This window comes from Ursus arctos, unplaced genomic scaffold (assembly GCF_023065955.2).
Source record: "Ursus arctos isolate Adak ecotype North America unplaced genomic scaffold, UrsArc2.0 scaffold_12, whole genome shotgun sequence".
Lineage (NCBI taxonomy): Eukaryota > Metazoa > Chordata > Mammalia > Carnivora > Ursidae > Ursus > Ursus arctos.
The window spans coordinates 22,662,609-22,689,409 of NW_026622786.1; the positions used below are offsets into that span (position 1 = coordinate 22,662,609).

General features: G+C 37.4%; 1 protein-coding gene and 1 pseudogene across 1 annotated transcript in view; both read right to left on the reverse strand.

Annotated features, from left to right (window-relative positions):
• SLC30A7 (solute carrier family 30 member 7) overlaps positions 1-26,801 on the reverse strand; it is an 86,606-nt gene that overhangs the window by 21,746 nt on the left and 38,059 nt on the right. The window lies entirely within an intron of this gene.
• Positions 13,574-22,510, reverse strand: LOC113254228 (receptor of activated protein C kinase 1-like; annotated as a pseudogene).

Genomic DNA, 26,801 nt, shown 5'->3' on the forward strand with positions numbered 1-26,801 from the left:
GAAAGGAAGAGAAGTCATTAAAAGATCAAAGACAATGACAACAGAATAATGTTTGTCTTGTTCACAATTATATTCCCAAGGAGGCCTAGTAAAATGCTGGTCACAAATAACACAGTAAACACTTGTTGGTTAAATCAATGATAGATATATAAATATCAGATGTTTTAGAATCTGGATTAAAGATAAGAAATGGCCACAGGGAAGCAATGACAAGTCCATTCCTACACTTTATGTGCACAGTGATAAGTACCTGGATAGTGACAGTAAGACAGGAACAGAGACAACTAGGAAAATTAAACACATACTGAGAGAAATAACCGGTGTCTAACTGGATATAGTGAAGAAATAGTGAAGCAACATCAAGGACAAGCCCGGAAGACAGAAAGTATGGAGGGGATGGCAGTAGTGAAGATGAAAAACTCAATGCAGACAGGAGGTTACATCACATTCAAGTGAAAATATTCTTTAGTCAGATTAAGAGCTAAGAATAATTAGATACCACCCTTAATTCCTTCTTCTCCCTTAAAACCCCATGCTCTAAATCACCAAGTTCTCATGATATAACATCCTAACTATTTCCTGACTCCATTCCCTTCCCCTCATTCTACTACACATGTCTACAATAATCTCCATATCTTCACCTGGATTATTATAATAGCCTCCTAAGTGGGCCATTTTTGTCTCTAGTCTTATTTCAAGTCCACTGTGATAGTCAGCTTCAAAGATGGAGCCCAATGGCCCACGTCTCCCTAGTATTCATGTTCTTGCGTCATCCTCTACTCTTGAGTGTGGGCTGGACCTAGTGACTTGCTGCTAACGAATGAAGTACAGCAGAAGTGACAAGATGGCACTTCTGAAATTATATTAAAAGACTCTGCCTTCTATCTTGTTCACCCTGCTCTCTCTCTTACTTTTTTGCTGATAGTTGTCATGCTGTGAGCTGTTCTATGGAGAGGCCCAAGTGACAAGGCACAGAGCGATGCCTCTGGAGAGGAACTGAGACCCTCAGTCCAATAGTACAGAAGGAACTCAATACTTTCAACAACCACTTCAGTGAGCTTAGAAGTGGATTCTCCCCCAAATGAACCTTGGAATGAATGACTGTAGCCTTGGCTGATACTCTGACTGCCACCTTGTGAATGACCCTAAGCCAGAGAGCCTCACTAGCTATGACCACGTTCCTGAATCAAAGTAAACTATAAGATAATGCCTGTTATTTTAGCTACCAGGTTTTCTATAATTTATTATGCATCCTTAGATAACTAATACAACCACTCTTTATAAAACTATTATACTAGTTTATCTAAAATCAGTATCTGATCCTATCCCTTCCCCATTAAAAAATCCCTTAAAAGCTCCCCAATATCTTGGGGATTAAATGCAAGCTCTTTAACATGGTACATTTTTGGATCTGCCCCACCTAGCTTCACCTTCTATCAATCCTTGCTTCACATTTTCAGCCCTCTAAACAAACATACTTGCACTCTACTTTTGGCTGTTCCTTCTTTTCATGCTTTCATGCTTTGCTCATGCTGTTACCTCTGCCTAGAATGTCCCTAAACTGCCCTGAAGTCTGGCTTCTATTCCTTCTTTAAAATCTCAAGTGTCACCCCTTCTAGGGTATATTTCCTGATTCCAAACTGTTTTCCAAACTGTATGAAATGTCCTCTCCGAGGTCCTATTTAAAAAAAAATCTGATACCTATGGTAATGTTAGAGGAAAAGCAACTGGAAGTGGGGTTACGGATTCTGACAGTAAAAGAATATTGGTTATTCCTTCATCTAACCTGAAAAGCAGTGTCTGCTTCTATATATTGTGCTGTTATTATACCGGTGAGGATGCCCCGGGTTTATAAAAAAGGCAAAGAAAAACATGATGGTAGACTCATAAGGTAAAATTCAATAATTATAACATTTTTCTTTCCTCTCTCCAACATTTTTAGGGAAAAAGGAAGGACCAGGAAGGAATATTTTTATATACCTAACTTAAAATTTTTATGTTTTCCTACTTTCCTTACTACTGTTCAGAAAGAGAGGCACCAAAATGGTCCTCCTAGAATAAGAAAAAAGTTTGAGAACAAAAAAAGAGACCCTCTAAGAGGCACATAGAAAAATATAGCTCTTTTGACCATCTCTCCTTTAATCATTTATCCCAAGGAACTGCTAATAATGCCAGAAGATATCTGAGGTGGAAAATGCACTCAATTAGAAACCACGATACTTGGGTTCTAATTCTGCCACTAAATAACTTTGGACAAACTGCATAGCCTTCTGGAGCGTCAGTCTTCTCATCTGTAAAATGAAGAAGGACTAAACAGGCAATTTCTTCCACCTTCATTTTCATTCAATAAGAAAAAAATGGTCAAACTACAAGGAATACTAGTGTAAGAATACATTTGGAAGTGAAGAAAATGTTACTTTTATATACATATATACATGTATATTACTTTTATATATACATATATACATATATATATTGCTTTTATATACATATATAAAGATATATATACATATATAAAGATATATATGTATATAAAAGCATCACCAAATGAGATGAGATATACTTGGCAAACTGATTAACTCCATCACTAATTACGTAATCCTACAAATGAATTATTAATTATTAAGCAATTGCTATGAATAAACAATTATTAAGCAATACTGTATACTCTGCTTGGCATCAGGTTTTCTAGAACCAGACGGAATCTCACTCTAGAGCCGGAAATAAAGGTCTAGAACACCAAGGTAACTTGCCTAAGGACACAGCTAGTGAGTAGGAGAGCTAAAATAATAAGACCAAATGTTTTGACTCTAACTTCAATTTTGAAAAGTTCCAGTCAACAAACATCTATTATATGCCTACTATGTGCCAAGCATGCACGAGGCACTGAAAATAAAAAGATAAATAATATATAATAGCTACTTCAAAGGGATTCACAACTTTTGAAAAAGTCTATAGAGAGGTCACTGGAAATCAGGCAACAAACACTTATTCAGGGCCTTCCATTTGGAAGAAGGCACATATGAAGGCAAAACAACTAGAGATGATGCCTGTACCCCTTTTCATTTCCCATGAACTTCTGGTGACAGTTTTCTTTATTACTATGTTGATAACTTACTTTTAAATAAAGCTTTAAAAATTAAGAAAAGTGGGGAAAAATGGAAAAGAAGCTGACTCTACTGCAGCAGAAGGCATACAATATGAACAATGATACTATTAAGCAATAGGTGTGAAACATCTTTTTGCAAACAACTTTAAAATACTTAATATTTTAGAATACCCTAGCCATAGTCTAATTTTTCTAATTTGTGTGTGAGTTAAAACACAATAAAGAGATGACGGAGTCCAAGCTATAATAATCCTTGAAGAGATCAGCCTTCAAACCTTAAGGACATTCCCCTAATACAATTTCTTAATAAGTCACCCAGAATCATCTACAAATTTATCCAAACCTTTGTTCAAATTTTTATGTCTACATTCCATGTACGTTGCCTCCCAAAGCCAGCTACTCCTTGCCACTTTTGTTTAAAAAAAACCCAAAAACTAGTATTTTCCCTTTTCTCGTAAAATTTATTTTCACATGTGGCCCTTAGAAGATTACGTGGTGAAGAATTTTCATGATCACAGATAACAAACTACTAAAAGTAAGAGGGAATTTAGAGATCACTCATTTTAACACTCGAATCAAGAACTATGATGCATAATCCTGGTTGGCTCAGTTGGTTAAGACCCTGACTCTTGACTTCGGCTCAGGTCATGATCTCAGGGTGGTGAGATCAAGTCCACCTACAGCTCCGTGCTCAGCAAGTGCGGGGAGTCTGCTTAAAATTCTCTCCGTCTCCCGTTGCCCCTCCCACTTGTGTGAGCATGCATGCGTTCTCTCCCAAAAACAAAACAAAAAAGAATCATAATGCAAATAAATGTTCTAATAAAATTAATTTAAAAATAACTAAATAAAAGGACCATAACTGATACAAGGTGTAATTTTTGGTAAGGGTCAATGAGGTATTTACCCATTTTGCTATATTATAAAATTCAAAAGGGCTGCCTGCTTCAGTAGAATTTTAATAAAATGTTTACATTCAACAGAAGCAAGCATTTCACCAAAGCACACTGATGTGTCACACTAATTTTGTCTAACAGTAATTCTGAAATTATGTAAGGATTTCAGCTCTTAACTGTAAACAGGTCATGAAACTGTGGTGGAAGGAGAAAGGTGCTTGCTAAGTTGCATGGTGATATGCAATTTAGAACCAAGGTCAATGTCTATGATAATTTCAAAGATCATAAAATGTTAAAGAAACCTGCAGAAACTTTACAGTTGCCTTTTAAAATTGTGTTTAGCTCAGGAGTTTGTGTCCATATTTTTCTGATTAACTATCGTAATGGGAAATCATAAAACAGATTTTAGCATGGATCTATCTACCCATAATGAAAGGATATGGCGAAAAAGAAAAGCTTAGCAAATTCCTGACTGAGCTAACACTTAGAGCTGCATCCAAACCCAAAAAGTAAGCATCTGGAAACAATTAGAGGTTCACTTCTGGTTGACTAACTCAATTCTAACTTTAACAATGAAACACCATTTTCCTAGCATATATAAAAGGCATGAGTCATTAGGTATATGAGTTTACCAGTAAAACAGGGTAATGGTTTTATTCTTCAAAAGCTGAAGGTAAATCAAATTTATAATCTTATAGTCATAAACGTAAACTTAATGTAGGCTTAAATGCTAACAGATTAAATAAGCAATAGTTATTACTCTTTATTGCCAGTAACTTTGCAAATGAAAATATATTCAAATTTTACTTGAGAAGCAGTTTTTAGTGAAAGAGTCTCACCATTTCAACAGTAAATTATCTAGCAGTAATTGTAAACAAGCCAAACAAAAGAAAAGGGTATACATTATGAAAACTTCTGAAGAACAGACTAGTGATAATCGTAATGCTTAGCAATAAAAAATTCCAGAGAGCTGAAACCATTACTTAGATCTGAGAATAAACATCTATAATAATAATTAAAACATAATTACTAATTAAACTTTTTGAATTGGCTTATGGGCTCAGTCCTTCTGCATATTATCAGGGGTTCTTAACAATCTATGAACCTAGAGAAAGATAGGTATACTTTTTAAAGAACCCATAAAATTTGAAGGTCTGGTATATGTCATATACTTGAAAATGGTTAGTGGACAAAAAGCTAAAGAAAACTGACCCAAAGTTGAAATATACTCTATGTTTAGACACAGCAGTCCAAGGGCAAGCTGTAAATATGCAGTCATAGTCGCATAAATACAATTATTTCATAGTGATGAGCAATTACCTACTAACCCAGAATTTCAAGAATCATAACGCAGGGGTGCCTGGGTGGCTCAGTCAGTTAAGCCTCTGACTCTTGATTTCGGCTCAGGTCATAACCTCAGGGTCGTGAGATCAAGCCCGCGTGGGGCTAATATAGAAGAGATAACTCCAAACAACAGGGATGGTGGTTTACCTTATAATTATACTGAGTTTCAAAACCTATGGTTTGAATCAATGCACATCTACAGAGTACCTACTTTAGTCAATAATGGTGATAATCAGAGACCCTAAAATACCCCTAGAACTCAGAGCCAAAATCCTGAAAAGGTCACCCTTTTCCTTAAACTTCTGGAACTTAGTTATAACACCTAATACATCTGGTCTTTGGACCAAAAGCATTAGTAAATAATGTCAAATTAGTAAGTAATTAGTAATGTCTTTGTTTAGACAACACTTAATAGTTTTTAAAGTGCTTTCATAATTTTTTTTCTTATTTGATCCTTACACCAGCCTTAAGTAACCTTAAGAAAAACATTCCATTCTCAAATGACAGAATGTCAGATGTAGGCAAGATTTTAAGAGATATTTAGGCCAACTCCCTCACTTTGCAGAAGAGAAAACCATCTTGGAGAGATTAAGACAATTTGCTCTTTGTTATGTACTAGTAAGAGGCAGAGCTGGACGTGCTGCCTCCAAGGCTACAGCTCTCTGCACTACACTCCACTGTCTCATCACGGTTAAGTCCTCTAGAGTCAGAGATCATGTTCTTCTTTTTATTCCCAGCGCCCGGCACTGTACTTGGAATATAATAAGCACTTGGCACATGTCTGCTGAATGTATAATCTATTTTAAAATTTCAAACACTGGAAGATTATAAGAATAGAGACTAGCCCTTGTTTGATGTGATTTTCAACTCTTCAAAGTAATAGGAAATAGCAGAACAAGAAAGGTCCCCTCAATTTAGTCACTCCCCAAAAGAATTTTTTTTTTGAAGATTTTATTTATTTATTTGACAGCGAGAGAGAGAACAAGCAGGGGGAACAGCTGGTAGAGGGAGAGGGAGAAGCAGACTCCCCACCGAGCAAGGAGCCAGACGTGGGGCTTGATTCCAGGACCCCGGGATCATGACCTGAGCCAAAGGCAGATGCTTAACCTACTGAGCCACCCAGGCACCCCTCCCAAAAGAATTTCTAATAAATAGAAGCAAAGTGTCTTATCCTCTATTCAAGCACAGGTGAGAAAGAATTAAACTCAGGCAGGAGCAATCATCATTCCCAATCCTTGATTTCCAATTTCTTATCTTAATAAAAGCTCTTTTCTTCATTCTCATGAATAAGAAACTAAAATCACACTGGCAGTTAAGAAAAAAATTATTAAGTGATCTATTATGTATCCATAGAGAACAAAGGTACAGATAAAAGAAGAAAAATGCATGCAAGTTCACACTGATATCCTGTCAAGAGGTAGGGAATTGGGAAGAGACAACGGAATCAACGAAGGAAGAGGGCAAAAACCTCCACAAAAGATATAGTTCTGAGAAGACTGGGCAGGAAAAAATTCACATTATTTGTATTAAAGATGGTAACATTTGTATTGAAAAGATAATGAGATCTGGAAGAACCTCCCCACTAGTTCTGGAACCCATCTGAAAGCAGAAGCTAGAGTAGGACAGACAAAAGCAGGAGATAAAGTTCTTTAAGGAAATCTGCCTTTTGAAAACAGTATAGAAATGAAGACCCAGGATCTTGTTTAGAAAAACCAGATAAGATGGCAAGAGATCTTTATCACTACTATCAAAATCAAATTAATTATCATTCAGATAGCTTCAGCAATCACAAGTTTTAACTCAGAACAAAAGGTCCTGGGGTCAGCAAGAAAAATCCAAACAGAATGCAACCCAAGTGCTGATTAATCTCTAGGTTCAACAAGGTTAATAGGAATCTGGGCTAAACTGTGTCTGTCTAGTGAAAGTCAAAAAATGGTATACCTGTAACTGATTCAATCTATGTGGTGTTCAAACCATAGTATTTCCTCACCATATGGTAACGGAGCTTTGCCTCTAGATGGCTGAGTGTGTTCCTGTGAAGAAATCTGGTATCCAGGAAGGATAGCAGAAACAAGTAGCAAAAGGGCATTGTAAACATGCAGCAACTTCTCTGTCCTCTTAAACCATGGAGGCAGTCACCAACAAACTGTATTTCTTTTATTCTTTCCCTCCTTTCTCTCTCTCTTTTTCCCCACTTGATAATGAATGGATGAGGGTCAGTTAACTAGGGAGAAAAAAAAGGGTTTTGAGAAACCATTTAAGTGAATGGTGCTGGCTTTCCAAAAGCATTCCTTCTGGGAAGGAAGGTAGGCAAGCAATTAACACTTACACAGTATTTCCCAATTTTCTGCCAATTTGTTCTGGACTTTATATATCTTAACCTATTTAATCCATACATAACAAATTATGCATTACTATTACTATTAACCCTACTCTAAAGCTGAAAAATTGAGGCAGAGAGGCTAAGCGACTTGCCCAAGGTCACAAAGCTAAATGGTGAAACCAGGACTTGACCCCAGGCACTTTGGCTCCATAGCAAATGCGGCTTAACCATACTGCAATATCTCTTTCCTTCTTTCTTTCTTTCTTTCTTTCTTTCTTTCTTTCTTTCTTTCTTTCTTTCTTTCTTTCTTTCTCTTTCTTTCTCTTTCTTTCTTTCTTTCTTTCTTTCTTTCTTTCTTTCTTTCTTTCTTTCTTTTTAAGATTTTTATTTAATTATTTGACAGAGAGAGAGAGAGCATGCATGTGTGAACAAGCAGGGGGAGCAGCAGAGGGAGAGCGAGGAGGATCTCCGCTAAGCAGGGAACCTGATGCGGGGCTCAATCCCAGGACCCTGGGATCATGACCCAAGAAAAGGCAGACACCCAACTGACTAAGTCACCCAGGCGCCCCCACACTGCAATATTTCTTCCAATGACATCATCAACATGGCCTTGCTAGCGCTCACAAAGCATCTTTGCCTACAGGAGTTCTGACTTTGGGAAAAGCTCATCTTCAAAGTGTATAGGAGGCCTGGACCACAAAAAGAAATTTAAAAGCTCAGGAAAAGGGGGGTAGTAATAACAATATAAATGTTTTCCACCATCTGAGAGCTGATTAGTATTGTGAAAACTTGAATAGAAGCAAATCCCTGACACCTAGTTACCATTATGGGCCCGTCCTCAATGATAACTTCCAAAGTCACACTGTATGAAAAGTCAACCAAACATGGGAAATACAAAGCAAAGGCAAAAGGACCCTTATTAAATTGTTTACCCAAATCAAACTTTTAAAATACCACTGTGAGAACAGACTTTTTACTGAGTATCTCAAGGCAGGTTTCTTATTGCTACATGACATTGGATGCTGACTCTATGAAAATACCTAGTTGCTGAGATACGGATAGAAATCATGTTTTCCAAGGGGTAATTAAGCAAGAGAACAGAGTAACGTAAATGCAGGCTATAGCTAGTGGAAGAGAGTTTGAAATTAATTACACACAACTTAACAATGAATATTAAAAGCAAATATTTTATACCAAGAGGGACTATTTTTTTTCCTTTTGGCAGCAAGTGAAAAAAGGTGAAAAAAAAAAAAAAGAATAAGAGTAAGTGAATCAGAGTTGAAAAAACTTAATATGGTTTCCACCTTTAAAAATTTGTTTACTTTTTATTATATGTTTAAAAAGATTTTTATTTATTTATTTGTTAGAAAGAGAGAGAGCACGTACAAGCAGGGGGAGTGGCAGGCAGAGGGAGAAGCAGGCTCCCAGCCGAGCAGGGAGCTCAAAGCAGCACTCGATCCCAGGACTCTGGGATCACGACCTGAGCCAAAAGCAGATGCCCCACTGACTGAGGCACCCAGGTGTCCCTACTTTTTATTGTATTTTTTAAAAATTTTATTTTAATTCCAGTTAACATACCCTGTTACAGCAGTTTCAGGTATACAATATAGTGATTCAACAATTCCATCTATTACTCAGTGTTCACTGTGATAAGTGTACTCTTAATACATTCAAAGTCTCACTTCTAATCCCTTCCCTCTGCCTAGAGGTAAACATATTTGCTTTTGGTTTATTCTTTTAGAGTTTCTTTTGGAAATTTCTAAGAAAACGTAACGTTATATGTGTATCTCTTCTCCTGCTTCTATAAAAGGTAGCAGTGCTACATGTCTTTTACATGTCTTATGCTATACACCTATGTAGCATGTGTTGCATTATCAAGGTGGTGCTTTTTTTTTTTTTCCTAAGTAGGCTCCACGCCCAGTGTGGAGCCCAGCGCAGGGCTTGAACTTATGACCCCAAGATCAAGACCTGAGCTGAGACCACGAGTCAGACACTCAACTGACTCAGCCACCCAGGCATCCCTCAAGTGTTTTTTAATAATATATCTTGAAAATCACACATTAGCATATAGAGGTCTTTCCTATTCTTTTTTTATTATTATGATAACAACAGTAACATTAAGTTTACCATCTTAAACATTTTTCAGTAACAGTAGTGTTAACACTGTTGTGCAAAAGATCTCTAGAACTTTTTTGTGCTGTAACAGTGAACTTCTATACCCATTAAACACTAATTTCTCCTCCCTGTCTCTGGCCCTTGCCAACCACCTTTCTACTTTCTGTTTCTATAATTCTCTCTCTCTCTTTTTTTTTTTTTTTAAAGATTTTACTTATTTATCTGACACAGAGAGAGAGAGACAGCCAGTGAGAGAGGAAACACAAGCAGGGGGAGTGGGAGAGGAAGAAGAGGGCTCCCAGTGGGGCAGGGAGCCCAGTGCGGGGCTCAATCCCAGGACCCTGGGATCATGCCCTGAGCCAAAGGCAGACGCTTAATGACTGAGCCACCCAGGCGCCCCTGTTTCTATAATTCTGACTGCTTTACCTATTTCATCTGAATGGACTCATATGATACTTGTCCCTTTTGGACTGGCTTATTTTGCTTAGCATAATGTCAAGATTCACCTATGTTTTAGCATGTGACACAGCATTTCCTTCTTTTAAAAGACTGCCTAATATTCCACTGTTTATATATACATTTCCTTTATCCATTCATCTGTTGATGGACATCTGGGTTACTTCCACCTCTTATCTCTTGTAAATAATGCTGCAATGAACATGAGTATGTGAATATCTCTTTGAGATCCTGCTCTAAGTTCTTTTAGATGTATACCCAGAAGTGGGATTGCTGGTAAGTCTATTTTTAACTTTCTGAAGAACATCCATATTTTCCATAATGTACCATTCCATGCCTACCAACACTGCACAAAAGTTCCAAATTCTCCACATCCTCATGAACACATATTATCTATTCTTTTGATAATGGCCATTCTGATGGATGAGGTGGTATCTCATTATAGTAATATGCATTTCCCTAATGATCAGTGCTCTTTGAGCATCTCTTCATATGCTTATTGGCCAGTTGTATCTATTCTTTGGAGAAATGCCTATTCAAATCTTTTGCCTAAGGGAAGCAAGGGCAAAAATGAACTACTGGGACCTCATCAAGATAAAAAGCTTTTGCATAGCGAAGGAAACAGTCAACAAAACCAAAAGACAATGGACAGAATGGGAGAAGATATTTGCAAATAACATATCAGATAAAGGGCTAGTATGCAAAATCTATAAAGAACTTATCAAACTCAACACCCAAAGAACAAATAACCCAATCAAGAAATGGGCAGAAGACATGAAAAGACATTTCTGCAAAGACATCCAAATGGCCAACAGACACATGAAAAAGTGCTCAACATCACTCGGCATCAGGGCAATACAAATCAAAACCACAATGAGATACCACGTCACACCAGTCAGAATGGCTAAAATTGACAAGTCAGGAAATGAAAGGTGTTGGCGAGGATGCGGAGAAAGAGGAACCTGCCCCCCCCCTCCCCACACACACTGTTGGTGAGAATGCAAGCTGGTGCAGCCACTCTGGAAAACAGTATGGAGGTTCCTCAAAAAGTTGAAAATAAAGCTACCCTACGATCCAGCCATTGCACTACTGGGTATTTACCCCAAAGATACAAATGTAGGGATCCGAAGGGACACCTGCACCCCAATGTTTATAAGCAGCAATGTCCACAATAGCCAAACTATGGAAAGAGCCTAGATGTCCATTGACAGATGAATGGATAAAGAAGATGTGATATATCTATATATCTATATCTATATCTATATCTATATGTTTATATATATAGATATATATATATAGACACACACAGACACAATGGAATATTATGCAGCCATCAGAAAATGAAATCTTGCCACTTGCAACAACGTGGATGGAACTAGAGTGTATTATGTTAAACAAAATAAGTTAATCAGAGAAAGACAATTATCATATGATCTCTCTGATATGTGGAATTTGAGAAACAAGGCAGAGGATCATGGAGGAAGAGAGGAAAAAATGAAACGGGACAAAACCAGAGAGGGAGACAAACCATAAGAGACTCAATCTCAGGAAACAAACCGAGGGTTGCTGGAGTGGAGGGATGGGGTGACTGTGTGATGGACATTGGGGAGGGTATGTGCTATGGTGAGTGCTGTGAATTGTGTAAGACTGATGAATCACAGACCTGTATCCCTGAAACAAATAATACACTATATGTTAACTTAAAAAATAAAAATAAATAAAAAATAAAAAAATAAAAGTGCTTAGCATAGGGCCCAACAGGGTGTATGCAATAAATATTTGCTATTATTATTAAAAAAAATCTTTTGGCTATTTTTAATCAGATTATTTGTTTGTTGTTATTGTTGCCTGAGTTGTAGATTTTCCTTATATATTCTGCATATTAACCCCCTATCACATACATAATTTATAATTATTTACTCCCGTTCCATAGGATGCCTTTTTACTCTGCTGATTGTTTCTTATAACGCACCAATAGTTTTTAAGTTCAGTAAAGTCCCATTTGTGTATTTTTTTATTTTGTTGCCTGTCCTTTTGGGTCATAGCTAAAAAACCACTGCTAAATCCAATGTCCTAAAGCTTTCCCCCTATGTTTTCATCTAGGAGCTTCAGAGTTTTAGATCATATATTTAGGTCTTTAATCCATTTTGAGTTAATTTTTGCATGTGGTAATAAGGTAAGGGTCCAACTTTATTCTTTTTTTTTTTTTTTAAAGATTTTATTTATTTATTTGACAGAGAGAAAGACAGCCGGTGAGGGAGGGAACACAAGCAGGGGGAGTGGGACAGGAAGAAGGAGGCTCCCAGAAGAGCATGGAGCCCGGTGTGGGGCTCGATCCCAGAACCCTGGGATCATGCTCTGACCCGAAGGCGGATGCTTAACGACTGAGTCACCCAGGCGCCCCACCAACTTTATTCTTTTGCATGTGGATATCCAGTTTCCCGAAAACCATTTGTTGAAGAGAGACTGTATTTTCCCCACTGTAAAGTCTTGGCACTCTTGTCAAAATCATTTGGCTATATATGCAAAGGTTTAGTCCTGGGCTATTTGTTCCGTTGGTCTATATGCCCATCTTTATGCCAGGACCACACCATCTTAATTACTATTGCTTTGTAGTATGTTTTGAAATCAGGAAGTGTGAGGCCTCCTTCCTTCTCAAGATTGTATTGACTATTCATCGTCCTTTGAGATTTCATACAAATCTTAGGATTTTTTTTTTAAGCAAAAAATGTCATTGGGATTTTGATAGAGATTGCACTGAACCTGTAGATCACTCTGGGTAGTATACACATTTAAACAACATTAAGTTCTGATCCATAAGCAAGAGAAATCTTTCCCTTTATTCATATCTTCGATTTCCTTTAGCAATGTTTTGTAGTTTTTAGTGTACAAGTCTTTCACTTCTTTGGGGAAGTTTATTCCTAAGTATTTTATCCTTTTTGATGCTATAGTAAATGGGATTCTTTTCTAAATTTCATTTTTAGATCAGTCATTGTTAGTATTTAGAAACACAACTGAGTTTTGAGTGTAGATTTTGTATTCTGCAACTTTGCTAAATTCTTTTATTTGTCCTAACAGCTTTTTAATGGAATCTTTAGGGTTTTCTACATATAAGAACATATCACATGTGAACAGGAAATTTTAATTCTTCTTTGTCAATTTGTATGCCTTTTTTTTTTCTTGTCTGACTGTTCTGGCTAGAATTTTCAGTACACTTTTTGGTGAACAGTAGTGGTGAAATGGGCATGCCTGCTTTGATCTTGATCTTACAGGAAAAGTTTTGAGTCTTTCTCCACTGAGTATGATGTTAACTGTGGGTTTTTCATATATGGCTTTTATTATGTTGAGGCAGTTTCCTTCTTTTCTTAGTTTGTTAAGTGTTTTACCACTTCATGGCTATTGAATTTTGTCACAGGATTTTTCTGAGTTGATTGAGATGATCATGTCTTTACCCCTTCACTTTCCATTTGGTATATAAAACATCAATTGATTTCGTATGTTGAACCATCCTTGCATTCCAGGTGTAAATTCCACCAGGTCATGCTGCAAGATCTTTTTAATGTGCTGTTGAATTCATTTTGCCTAATATTTTAGGACTTTTATGTCAATATTCATGAGGAATATTGGTCTACAGTTTTTTTTTTTTTAAGATTTTATTTATTTACTTGTCAGAGAGAGAGAGAGCACAAGCAGGGGAAGTGGCAGGCAGAGGGAGAAGCAGGCTTCCCGCTGAGCAAGGAGCCCAACGCAGGTCTCAATCCCAGGACCCTGGGATCATGACCTGAGCCAAAGGCAGAATTTTAACTGACTGAGCCACCCAGGTGTCCCTTGGTCTATAGTTTTCTTCTCCTATCATGTTTTTGTCTGGTTTCAGAACCTCGGTCATTCTTGCCTCGCAGAATGATTAGGAGTCTCTTCCCCTCTTTAATTCTTTGGAAGAATTTGAAAAAGATTTGGTGTTAATTCTTCTCGAAATGCTTGGTAGAATTCACCAGTAAATTAATCTGGTTCTGTTGTTGTTGTTGAAAAGTATTAGATTAGTGCTTCAATTCTTTAATTACTGTCTCCTCACTAGTTATAGGTTTGTTCAGATTTTTTCATTTCTTCATGATTCAGTCTTGGTAGGTTGGATGTTTCTAGAAATACATCCATTTCTTCTAAGTTTTCCAATTTGTTGGCATATAATTGTTCATTGTAGTTCCTTATATTTCTTATTTCTGCAATACCAGTTGTAATGTCTCCTCTTTCATTGTTAACTTTAGATATTTGAGTCTTCTTTTTTCTTAGAGTCTGTCTAGCTAAGGGTTTGTTAGTTTTGCTGATCTTTTCAAAAACACCAACTTTAGGTTTTGTTGATGTTTTCTATTCTTTATGTCATTTATCTCTGCTCCAATCTTTATTATTTCCTTCTTTCTGCTAACTTTCTAGTTTTTTAGTTTTCTTTTTCTAGTTCCTTAACGTATAAAGTTAGGTTGAGATTTTTTTTTTTTTTTTTTGCTTCACAAAACTAAAATGAGATAAATAAAATCATGTGACTATGCTGAGTTTTTTTAAATGTAGTTATCTGTCACTATGAACTTCCCTCTTAGCACTGCTTTCACTGTATCCTGTAAGTTTTGATATGTTGTGTTTTTGTTTTCATTTGTCTCCAGATATTTTCTAAATACCTTCGTAATTTCTTTGACCCACTGGTTGTTAAAGAATATGTTAATTTCCACATAATTATGGATTTTCATGTTTTCCTTCTGCTAGTGATTTCCAGTTTCATTCCATTTTGATCAGAGAAGATATTTTGTATAATTTAAATCTTCTAAAATTTGTTAGAACTTTTGTTGTTACCTAACATGTAGTCATTCTGGGATATTGTTCCATGTTTGCTTAAGAATGTGCATTCTGTTATTGGGTGGAGTGGTATACATATTTCTGTTAAGCCCAGTTGGTCTACAGTATTATTCAAGACTACTCTTTTCTTATTGATCCTCTACTTGGTTGCTCTATCCATAACTGAAAATGAGGTACAGTGTCCTTCTTTGTCTCTTGTGGCAGTTTTGGTCTTAAAGTCTCTTTTGTTTATCCATTTTATCTGATGTAAGCATGGCCACTCCAATCTCTTTAGATTCCTGTTTGTACAGGATATCTTTTTTCACCTTTTCACTTTTAGTCTGTGTCTATTTGGATCTAAAGTCCATCTCTTATAGACAGAACAAAACTGGATGATGTTTTGTTTGTTTTTGGTTTTGTTTTTTTAGGGGGCAACTTTGAGAAAGTTTTGGCCCTTATTTTTTCAACAGGTTCTCTGCTCCTTTCTTTCTTCACTTTCTGAGACTCCCATATTCATACGTTGTTCTTCTTGTCCATAAATCCCTTGGGCTCTCTTCATTTTTCGCTTCTCTGCTTCAGTAATTTTTGTAAGTCCTGTGTTCAAGTTCACTGACTCTATCTTCTCTCTGGTCAAATTCACTGAGTCCTGGCAGTAAAATTTTTAATTTAAATTGTACTGTTTTACTTCACTTCCAGAATTTGTTTGGCTCTTCTTCCTAGTTTCTCTCTCTTTGTTCATATTCTCATTTGTTCATGCATCCTATACCTAGTTTTGTTTATTTGTTTGTCTATGCTTTCTTTTTAGTTAATTAAGTATCCTTATGATGGTAATTTTGAATTCTTTATCTGGCAGTTCATGTCTCCTTTTTTTAAGATTTGGTTTCTAGAGATCTAATTTATTTCTTTAAATGTATCACATTTGGCTGTTTCTTTGTATGTATTCTTTTTCGTTGTTGGGATGTGGGCATCTAAAGAAATCAACCAACTCTCCAGACTTTGTGGTTTGGTTTCATACAATGACTCTCTACTCAGCCTGGCTAGAGATTCTGGGGACCTTAAAAGTCTTTTCTGGGTATGTGTCCTCTATGTGCTTTTTTGCAAGTAATCTGTCCTGTTTGAAGAGGTTTGCTGGCTTCTACTCAGGTGCTCCTGAGCTTCTACTCAGGAGTGTGTGTGTAATATTGCACCCCGCTAGGCTATAGTAAATCTAGTCCTGGGGTTCCATCTAGTGTCTGTCTGTGGTACTGCAGACTCTAATGCAAGACTCTTCTCCGGGATGCCCAACCTGGCATCCTGTTTCTGTCAGTACTTGGATACAAGCAAGACACTGTCTCTCAGGCAGCACCCCCATTCCCAAGTCAGTTGGAGGTACGTTCAACTCCTTTCCCCCTCTAGGGATAATGTGGGAGTTGGCGGTTTCCTCCCAAATACTCCACCCTGTGCAGGGGTGGGGGGTGGGAGTGGCTCTTACGAGAGAGAGAGAGAGAGAGAGAGAGAGAGAGAGAGAGAGAATGAAGTGTCACACATTTCCTACCAAGCCTCCACATGGTCGGCTTTCCGCTAGCCTGGGGTGCAAGAACCTTTGAACTAGTTTCAGGATTTCTACAGATCTATTTTGTCAGTTTGCTGTGTTACACTTCTGTCCTCCATGAAGGAAAGAATCTAGGGCTTCCTATTCTGCCATCTTGCTGATGTCACCTCTCTTCCCCCAACTTAATTCTTTTTTTAAGGGCTGCACAGAACTCCCTTTCTGATGGACATCTGTGTTCTTTCCAATTTTTGGCTATAACAAAGCCACAAAGAATGATCTTATAAATGCATTCGTTTATATTTTTGCCAGTTCATCTTTAGGATACAAATGCTTCTAGAAGTAGGACTCCTTAATCAAAGATAAATGCACAATTAATTACACTAGATACTGTCAATATTCTTCCTGCAGAGATAGTACCATTCTCATCTCTGTCAGCAAAGTTCTGTTATTTTACCTATAGCCTTGACAAAAAATTATGCACTTTTGGATATTTATCCACCTGATAGATGACAGGCAGTGTCTCAATGTAGTTTTAATTTGTGTTTCTTTTTTATGAGTGAGGCTGAACTACTTTTATATGTTTAAATGTAACTTGTATTTCTTTTCCTGTAAACTAAAGGAACTTACACTTTTGTCCGTTTGTTTATCAGGCTGTTAGTCTTAATTTTTCTTTTTGGAAGCTCTCTCTATATTAGGGAGGTTAGCCTTTCATGTTCTAGGTGGCAAATATTTATCAGTTTATTAGGTCTTTGACTTCCCTTTTAATTTTGCTTGTTTTTTAAAGTCAGAAAACCAATGTTTTATTTCTAAAACTCTGCCATATATTTCTAGGAGGTACCCAGCCCATGGTCACCTGCCACCTTCACACCAGGTTTTCTATGTAGCTGGCAAACAGACTCTGGCCATCAGCAGGCCAGGTCAGAGAGGTATACTAGAGGGCTCTCCCCTGCTGCTGGTGCCAATAACGTCCTACTTTAGTTCATCTATAATCTTGCCTTCCAAGTCTCAGATCTTGATGCTGGGGCCTGTGGCAGCACAGAGACAGTATCGGTTAGGACTGAACCAGCTTGTCCCAGCCACAGGAGACAATGATGGGATTGCTGCTACCAGGTGGAAAGCGGAACACAAGACACCCACTCCATATGGCTCTCATCCTGGACAGTATATTTGCATACACTCCAAGTATTCTATAGCTTGATGGTTTTATCTCAGAAGCTACCGACAATTTGCCGGTTGTCGGAGAAGGCCATCCTCAGCACATCCTTGGTGTGGCCTACAGATCTACAGGTACCATGGTACCTGTTGTGAGATCCCCGTGATGAAGGGTTCCATCCTAGGAGGCTGAAAGGGCAAACTGGCCATCTGAGGAAATGATCATGTCACTAACAAAGTGGGAATGACACTAAAGGGCATGCTGCAGGATGCCATAGTCAGTCTCATCCCTGGTCAGCTTCCACATGATGATGGTCTTATCTCAAGAAGTGGACAGTATCATGCCTGGGAACTGGGGAGTGGTGGGGATCTGGGTTACCCAGCCACTGTGGCCCCTCGGGGTGCCACAAAGTATCATCTGCTCAGTTATGGTGGCAGTGAGTGCAGTGTCGCTATGGTGACAAGAACGGACTTGGATAGCTCAGAGAGACTAGCACCACAGCTGCTCCCACTGCGGTCCTGCTGAGGAAAAGAGCTTGACTTCCCTGTTGATGCTGATGCTTTCTTTTCTATGTCAAAGTTTCTTCATGTAACTTAATTCATCAATCTTTTTTCTTACTGATTCTAGGTTTTGAGCTGTAGTTATTCCCCTAATAGTCTCATATTATAAAATAATTCAGACATGCTTTCTCCTAGTATTAGCACGGTCTCATATTTTATTTTGAGAGCTCTCATCAATTTGGAATTCATCCAAGTATACATAGTATTAGCTACAGTTCCAAATTTATCTTTCTCCAAATAGCTGTCCAGTTATTAGAAAGCCCATCTTTCCCCGACTGATTTGAAATGCCACCTTTATCCTTACTAAATTTGTATTTGTACATAAATCTATTTCTGGGGGCAACTGGGTGGCTCAGTATGTTAAGTGTCTACCTTCGGCTCAGGTCATGATCCCAGGGTCTCGGAATCGAGCCCCATATCAGGCTCCCTGCTCAACGGGAAGCCTGCTTCTCCCTCTCCCTCTGCTGCTCCCTTTGCTTGTGAGCACTCTCTCTCTCTCTCTCTCTCTCTGTGTTAAATAAATAAATAAACTATTAAAAAAAATCTATTTCTGGACTTTCTAATCTGCTCCATAGATTTGCTTCTTCAGGCACCTCACTATTTTAACTATAAAGGCTTTCTTTACATTTCGTATTTTATTTTCCAGGGTTTTCTTGGGCATTTCCTCCTGCTTGTTCGTTTTTCCTTATAAGCTTTAAAATCAACTTTTACTACCACCCTCCAAAAAAAACACCTGTTGGTATTTTTATTAGAATAGTTTTAAGTTTATAAATAAAGTGTTGACATGTTTATGATGCTGAGTCTTCAAAAACAAAAGAGGCTCTGTTCAAGTCCATTCGTGTTTTTTAGAAGTATTGGAAAACTTTTCCTCACACAAGTTTTGTACATTTTATCTATAGACTGGATTTTGCTTATATATAAAGGGTATTAATTTTGTATATCAATTTTGTATCTGTAACTGTACTAAATTATGCTTGTCAGTTTTTCCATTATTTTCATGAGTTTTACAGAAATAAAATCATAGATTTCACATAAAATAATCTCTTCTTTCAAATTTTTAAGTCTCAAACACTCTCTTGTCTAAAGTAGTCTCAAACACTCTCTTGTCCAATAGGCTAATGATCACTAATACATTACCATACTTGTTCTGCTCTTTACAATATACTTTTTTAAAGATTTTATTTGAGAGAGAGAGTGTGCACATGAGCGGGGGAGGCAGAGAAGGCAGAGGGAGAAGCAGACTCTCCACTGAGCAGGGAGCCTGACGCAGGATCATTAACTGAGCCGAAGGTAGACGCTTAATATACTGAGCCACCCAAGCGCCCTCTTTCCAATATTTCTAAGACTGTCTGCCACCCTTTCTTAACTAGGATTCATCCTCTGAACTACCGAACACACAAAATAATTTGAGTGACTATTTCTGAATTTCCCCAAGGATAGTAACATAACCGGTACTTTTCTAGATGCATAGCTGAGAGGTTAATACTTACAAACAAATGAATGCCTTAGGGATTCTCTCCCAGAATGCTGGTTGAGAAAGGCTGTTAGACTAATTAGTATTAAAAATGTTCTCACTATGATGGTTTTATATATGATTTAAAAATAGTTATTATACAATGATGTTCCCATTTATTCAGTTTAACAATTGAGACACATATACAAACAAGTTAAAATCTTAAGAAACTGCTTTCCTTACCCCAGAAGTATAGTTCATAAATTATAACCACTTGAAAGACTGAGCCACAAAGGAAATTATTAGGCAAAACCATTTTTGGAAAGAAAAAAAAAAAAACTCCATAATTTCTATTATATATGACTATTTGAAGATATGGCAGCTTCTTACATGTTTAAAAAATGCTACTTTTTAGTTAATAAACATCTATTTATTTAGTTAATAATTATCTATTATCACAAATAATTATCTATTTAACTGCAGAATCAACAAGATTTATCAAAATCAGTATCTGGTTCAAATTCTGTATTCATTAACAATGATCACCGATGATTCAAAATTTCAAGTATATAATTTTGTTTTCATTAGCACATATTCTTTCCATTTCATATCTCTATTTATGACCATTACTATCATTTCTAAAGTCTGTACTTTAGTTTGCCTCTGCAAGTTTGGTTAATTTTTTCTTCAAAATGATAAGAAATAAATATATTACTTGAAATACTTTTACACCTAAAAAAAGATAATTTCTTTTGTTTAAAATTTTTTCTTTGTATTTACAAATGATTATAGTAAAAAGGTGCAAAGCACCACAAGGTGGTAACCGGTGAGTTGTAGAAAACCGACTTAAAAAAAAAATTGCAGCACAGCTTCAAAATACCACACCAGAAGCAAAGCTTATTTCTGCATCCTGTTTATGTATTTTTTTCCCATCATGCATAGGTACCTCTTTTATTTAAGTGAATCAAAAAGCAAGCTACAGATCTATGTAAAGGGCATCACTTTTAAAGAAATCACAATGTGATTCAAAGCTACAACTAATTGTTCAGATTTTCTGCATGCTAAGTTATGAATCCCCTTTCCATTCCAACTCAACTACTAAGGAAAAAAGGAGCAAAACGACTCTGAAATCTCTTACAAGAAGTGTATTTTCAAAAGATAAAAAAATTACACTCTCACTATTGTACCGGATCTCCTGCTTTTCACTGGGAAACAAAATTCATCACAGCACAACTCAGTTTCACTGAGCAATTTAAAGCATCTTGTGCCTGCGTTAGAAAATGTTGAGAGAAAAACTTTTTCTAAGAAATCACTTTCACTGAAAGTGAAAATGGAACACTGGGCATCCTACAAGGGAGAGATGTCTATTTCCACAGCATGTTCTCAATCGAGGAACATTTAGGTCCAGACAACATATAGAGTCCTATTATTTCTTTTGCTCTTGGTGAACTGCAAATATATGTAAAAATTAAGGGTAAGGAAAATTACTTCTTTATACTCTATTTTGTTGAGTTGGTAAGAGTTTTCATGTATTTCCTAAAATCACTTTTCGCTAACCAGGCAAACTCTTACTCAATTTGAAAAACATCTCAGAGTAATCTGCTTACAAATATTTCATTATCATATGAACATTTAAGTAAATTAAGTTTGCTCTCTTAACATAAAAATAGACGACTGGAATGTCTATTTTTGTACTCTGGAGCTCTTACTTTTTTTATTGCCCTCCATTTAAAAAAAATTATGTTTTTAAGGTAGAGTCAGAAATGTTGATTTGCCTTAGCGATGTTAGGAAAGAAGCACAATTTAAAAAATGCATCACCCCACCCAAAATAAATGGAAAATAAAATACAATGGCACCACCCAGAGAGACCCAAATAACATGTATATTTATATATACACATATATGTGTATATATATGCACTCTGATATTTTCCCAATACATGTAAAGAGAAATACATACTTTACATACAGACTCTATAATAATGAATCATTCTATGTGTTGCCCTGTACCTTGTTTTATTTAATATCATTGAATGAAAGACGTGCTACCTGATAAATCATTATGAAACTTTACTGACTTAAAATAATAACTATTTTTATTTTTCATCTAGAACCTTTGAATGCTCTAATGCTGACCAAGCTTAATAACCTGCATATATAGTAGAAACTCAATGTAAAAAAAAAAAAAAAAAGTCTAAAAATGACTGTAAAGAAATGCTATTAACATATGTGGTAATGTGGCCTTTACGTGTTTGATCCTGATTTTTCTTTACTTCTATTTTTCAGCATTTTCCAAGTTTTCTATAATAACTATATATGATCAGAAAAAACTAAAAAAATTTTAACAACGTAATTTTATATACCTACTACAAATAAAACCAGGGTTTTTTTTGTTTTTTTTTTTAAAGGGCTCAGAATGAAAGAAAAAAGCCAAAATAAACCCCACAAAAATATTAACATGGTTCTCTTGGCTGGTGGAACTATGAGTAATTTTTTTCCTTATCCTTTTCTATACCGAGTTTATCAATATAATTATTTCCATAATTTAAAAAATACTTTTAAATGAGTAATTTTCATTAAATCCTCAGCCTCTTTTCTGAATAGCCAGAGTATGTTCTGTTCTACCCGAAAACTGGCTATTGCCTGAGGACACTATTGTCCCTACAGCACTGTTTTCTCTCCCACACGCCACAGTAGCGTCCTCACTACTATTTCCAGATGTTTGCCCCTCCTACTTACCCCCAAAAAACATAGTTCCTTTAAGGCCCAGACCATCAGATTATTGCACCCTCTTCCCATCTTGACTCCCAGTGCTATGACTCTAGATAGCTCCCCTCGGTCACTGAAAAGTGTAGCCATCGGCTTATTCCCTAGTTTAAATACCCATGTGGGCAGTCCATTCAGCACACTTGGCCTCTCTCTGATGAGTTTATCCTGGATCCACCCGGAAAGCCACACCTGAGACCTGCAGATGTCAAGTTCAAGCCTCTCACAGCCTGAGCCTCCCCTACTCGCCGCACTCACCCTCCTGCCAGAGCTCCGACCTGCTAACCCTCTCACTTTTCTCCTCTTTTTCAGCATCTATTACCACCTTTAAATCTTCATTTCCCACCGCTGTAATCCCTGCTGTGCTCCTTTCTCACTCTGTCAGTACTCCTCTGACAAAACCCCAAACAGGCTGAATCTGTCTATTCCATACCTTATACCAAGTAGCTGAGCAAGACTAGAGAAAAACATACAACGGTGCTGGTGGTTTTCACTTTAAATTCATGACCACAAACTTCAAAGTGGGCCCTCGGCGCTGGCGGGCAATCACACTGCTCCCCTTTACAGCAAAACGCCTTAAACAGGAGTTGACTACAGTTGGACCCCCATTTCTTTCCTTCCCGTTCTCTCCTGAAGCTCCTCTGAACAGGCTTTCCTTCTCATTACCCTTCTGAGTATCTTGGCTAAATTACCGATTATCAGTCATAGCAGCATCTAACAGGGTGGATCACTCCTTCCTGTTTGAAATACTTTCTTCACACGGCTCCGGAGACAATGTGCGTTTGCGCCTCTCCTACCATCTCACTGGCCACTCTGCTTAGCTGGAGCTACTTCCTGCGGCCCTGCCTTTCAGGGTTCAGTCCTCAGACCTCTTCTCCTCTCTACCAGCTCTCAGTCTCTGGGGAAACACATCCAATCCCATGGCTGTAAGTACCATACATAAGCAGATGACACCCCAGAGTTTACCTTCCACTCCAACCTCCTCCCTGAACTCTAGATACTCTATACTCAGCCCTATATATTGCACTTCAGCTACTCTGTCCTCCTCACTGCTCCTTACACATGCCAGGCAGGTTCCCACCTGAGTGTGTTTACCTGAAGTTCCCTCTACCAGGAATAATCTTCCTTTGAACAGTCCCCTGCCCTTCTCCTTCACTATTAAGGGCTCTGTCACCTTATGCAGAGGACTTTCCAAGCCCTTCTAAAATAGCACCCCCTTACCCTGCTTCATAGTGTTCACCACCCTAAGACATTACATTATCTATCTGTATGTTCATCTGCTTTATTGACTGTAACCCCTATTAGAATATAAGCTCCATAGGAGTTGGGTATTTGCCTATGTTGTTTACTGTCTAGTACAGAGTATGCACTAAAACATTTATTGAATGATTCTTTTAAAAAAGATTTTATCTATCTATCTATCTATCTATCTATCTATCTATCTATCTATCTGACAAAGAGAGAGAGCACCAGCAGGTAGAGGGAGAGGGAGAAGCTGACTCCCTGCTCAGCAGAGAGCCCGACGTGGGGCTTGATCCCAGGACCCTGGGACCATGACCTGAGCCAAAGGCAGATGCTTAAACGACTGAGCCACCAGGCGCCCCGGTACTGAATGATTTTTAGTTTTGTTAAAGTTTCCCAGTTTATCTCCAAGAGGTGAGACTATGAGAACATTTCAGTAGATAAGTTGTATATTTCGGTTATGTTTGAGTTTTTTTACAATCAACTGTATTACTTTTGTCATCAGAACAGTGGAAAAGAACACATAAAAATGTTAAAGTTTAACAATAATGAGAATCCAATTATATGAATTTGAGATTATATATTAATGTAAATTAGTGAGAAAAAGTTTTATAAATAGACCAGTGTGACTTAGATAAGGATGATATACAGGTTTTATCTTGAAAGCCAGCTGTAGTTGATTGGTTGTGGCTGTATGAAACATGATACTGAAAGGAACCCTGAAGCTAAATTGGGTTCTGCAGAAAAGAAGCATGTTTTCCAGGAAAATGGAAGGGGTGGGAATTGTGATTCATGCCAAATAAACGCCACTCCATGACTTTAAATCTATATGTGTACTATTTCCAATCCTTTGTATTCATTCAGGTGAGTTCTCCCAAGAATTCTGTCTTTGTACATCCTTGCCTATACGAGATCTCTATACAAACATCTGAGAGATCTCAAATCTAGTCATAACCAAAACAGACCTTTTGATCTTCAGTGCTCTTCAAAAAGAAGCAAACATTATTCTTCCTCTAGTCTTTCCTCTCTCATACAGACACCTTCATTCACTAGGTTGCTCATGTAAAAAGTCTAGGAATTATCCTTGATTCCTCTCTTTCACTCAACCCTGACCTAAACATTCATATCCACAAGCAAATACTATTAGCTCTAAGCACAAAGCATTTTCTAACTTTATCTGTATCTCTGCAGCTCCTAGATGAGTACCTCAGACCAAGCCACCTGGGCCTCTCATTTCATCGACTCTAATAGCTTTCTAGCTACTCAGGCTTTTTGCACTCTTGCTCCCTTAATAATCTATTACCTACACATGAGCCAAAGTAATTTTTAAAAATACAAATCAAATAATGTCATTCCCTATGGTTTCCCACTGCAGTTAAAATAAAACTCATACTCCTAATCCTGGCTCATTTTCCCAAGCATGTCTCTCCAATTTTATCTGAAACCACTCTCCTCTGACTCTCTACACTTCAGCCATATTGGCCAACATTGTTTTCACTACAGGGTTTTGATACTAGCTGTTCCTTACAGAATGCTCTTCCTCTGACAGGCTCTCTTGTGACATTCAGGTCTCAGTTTAAATGCCCCCTCTTCAGAAGACTTCCTTTACCACTCAATCTAAAGTAGCAACCCAATCACTACATCCTATGTTAACTCTCTGCATACTACAAATAATTATTTGGTATTTGTGTAATTTATTTATTAATTTGTTTGTTGTCTCTCTCCTACTATAATGTAAGATTAAGACAGTATCGTATCACCACTCTGGTGAGAGGGTCTATTTAATAAATGTTTGTTGAAAATGATTTGTGCAGTTTTTAAATGTGTAATACATCAGTAAAAAAGGTGTGGGTATGTATTTATTCATATTTGTGGACTAACTGAATGGGAATAGTACTAAGCAAAAATTCCCTCTCTGGGGCCAGAGAATGTAATTCTCCAAGGTTGAAAAAACATGAATTTATTTTGATTCAAATCCAAAATATACAAATTTTTTGCCTGGCAGAGTCCCGTGCTGACTTTATAACAATGAAAAAACAACTTGCCCTCATGAAGCTTAAGAGAGAAGAAACAGGCTATTTCAATTTGGTAAGTAAATGCCATGAAAGGAATAGTAAAAAGTGCTATAGGTATATTTAACCCAGCCTGAGAGGTGGACGATCAGGAAATGCTTCCTGAAGAAAGGGCTGTTTAAACTGAAATCTGATCTGAAGGATGAGCAGTTATGCTGGACATATTTGTGGGAGGAGGCAGACAGGCACTCAGTGTAAGAGTATTTTGGGGAAAGGAAATATGGTCAAAACCCAGAATCCAGACAGCACATAACATATTTTCAGGAAACTTGGAGTAATTTAATATGGCTGGAGAGAATATAAATTGAGAAGGGGTGAGAGAAAGACTGAGAAATAAACAGGTAATATCATAATGCCCCACTGAGCCGTTTAGACTTTTCCTGAGGGTAAGAAAGTACCACTGAAGAATCTAAAGCAAGATAAGGTTTCCATGTATCATAATCTTCATTTAAGAAAGATAACTGAGGCCACAGGGTGGAGAAGAGTTTAGAGAGAGACAGAGAAGCCAATCTCTTCCAAGCAACAATTGACAGGAGAATTAGGATAGTAATAGTGGAGCCAAGGGAAAAAAAAGCAATTATTAAGATCCTACTTAAGTATTAGAAGCAACTAAAACTTACAATACAAAACAAAATAAATACCAAACATGCAAAGAGAGAGGTACAGAAGTTACCAAATCTATCAGGAGTTAAGTTTTATAGAATTCTGTGACATGTAAACTGAACTTTCAAGGAGTATAGTTAAGATTTCCAAAGATGGGGGTGCCTGAGTGGCTCAGGTGGTTAAGCATCTTGATTTCAGCTCACGTCAGGATCTCAGGGTCATGAGATTGAGCCCTGAGTAGGGCCCCAGGCTGAGCGTGGAGCCTGCTTAAGATTCTCTCTCTCAGTGGGCTCAGTCAGTTAAGCATCTTCCTTTGGCTCAGGTCATGGTCCCAGGGCCCTGGGATCAAGCACAGCAGGC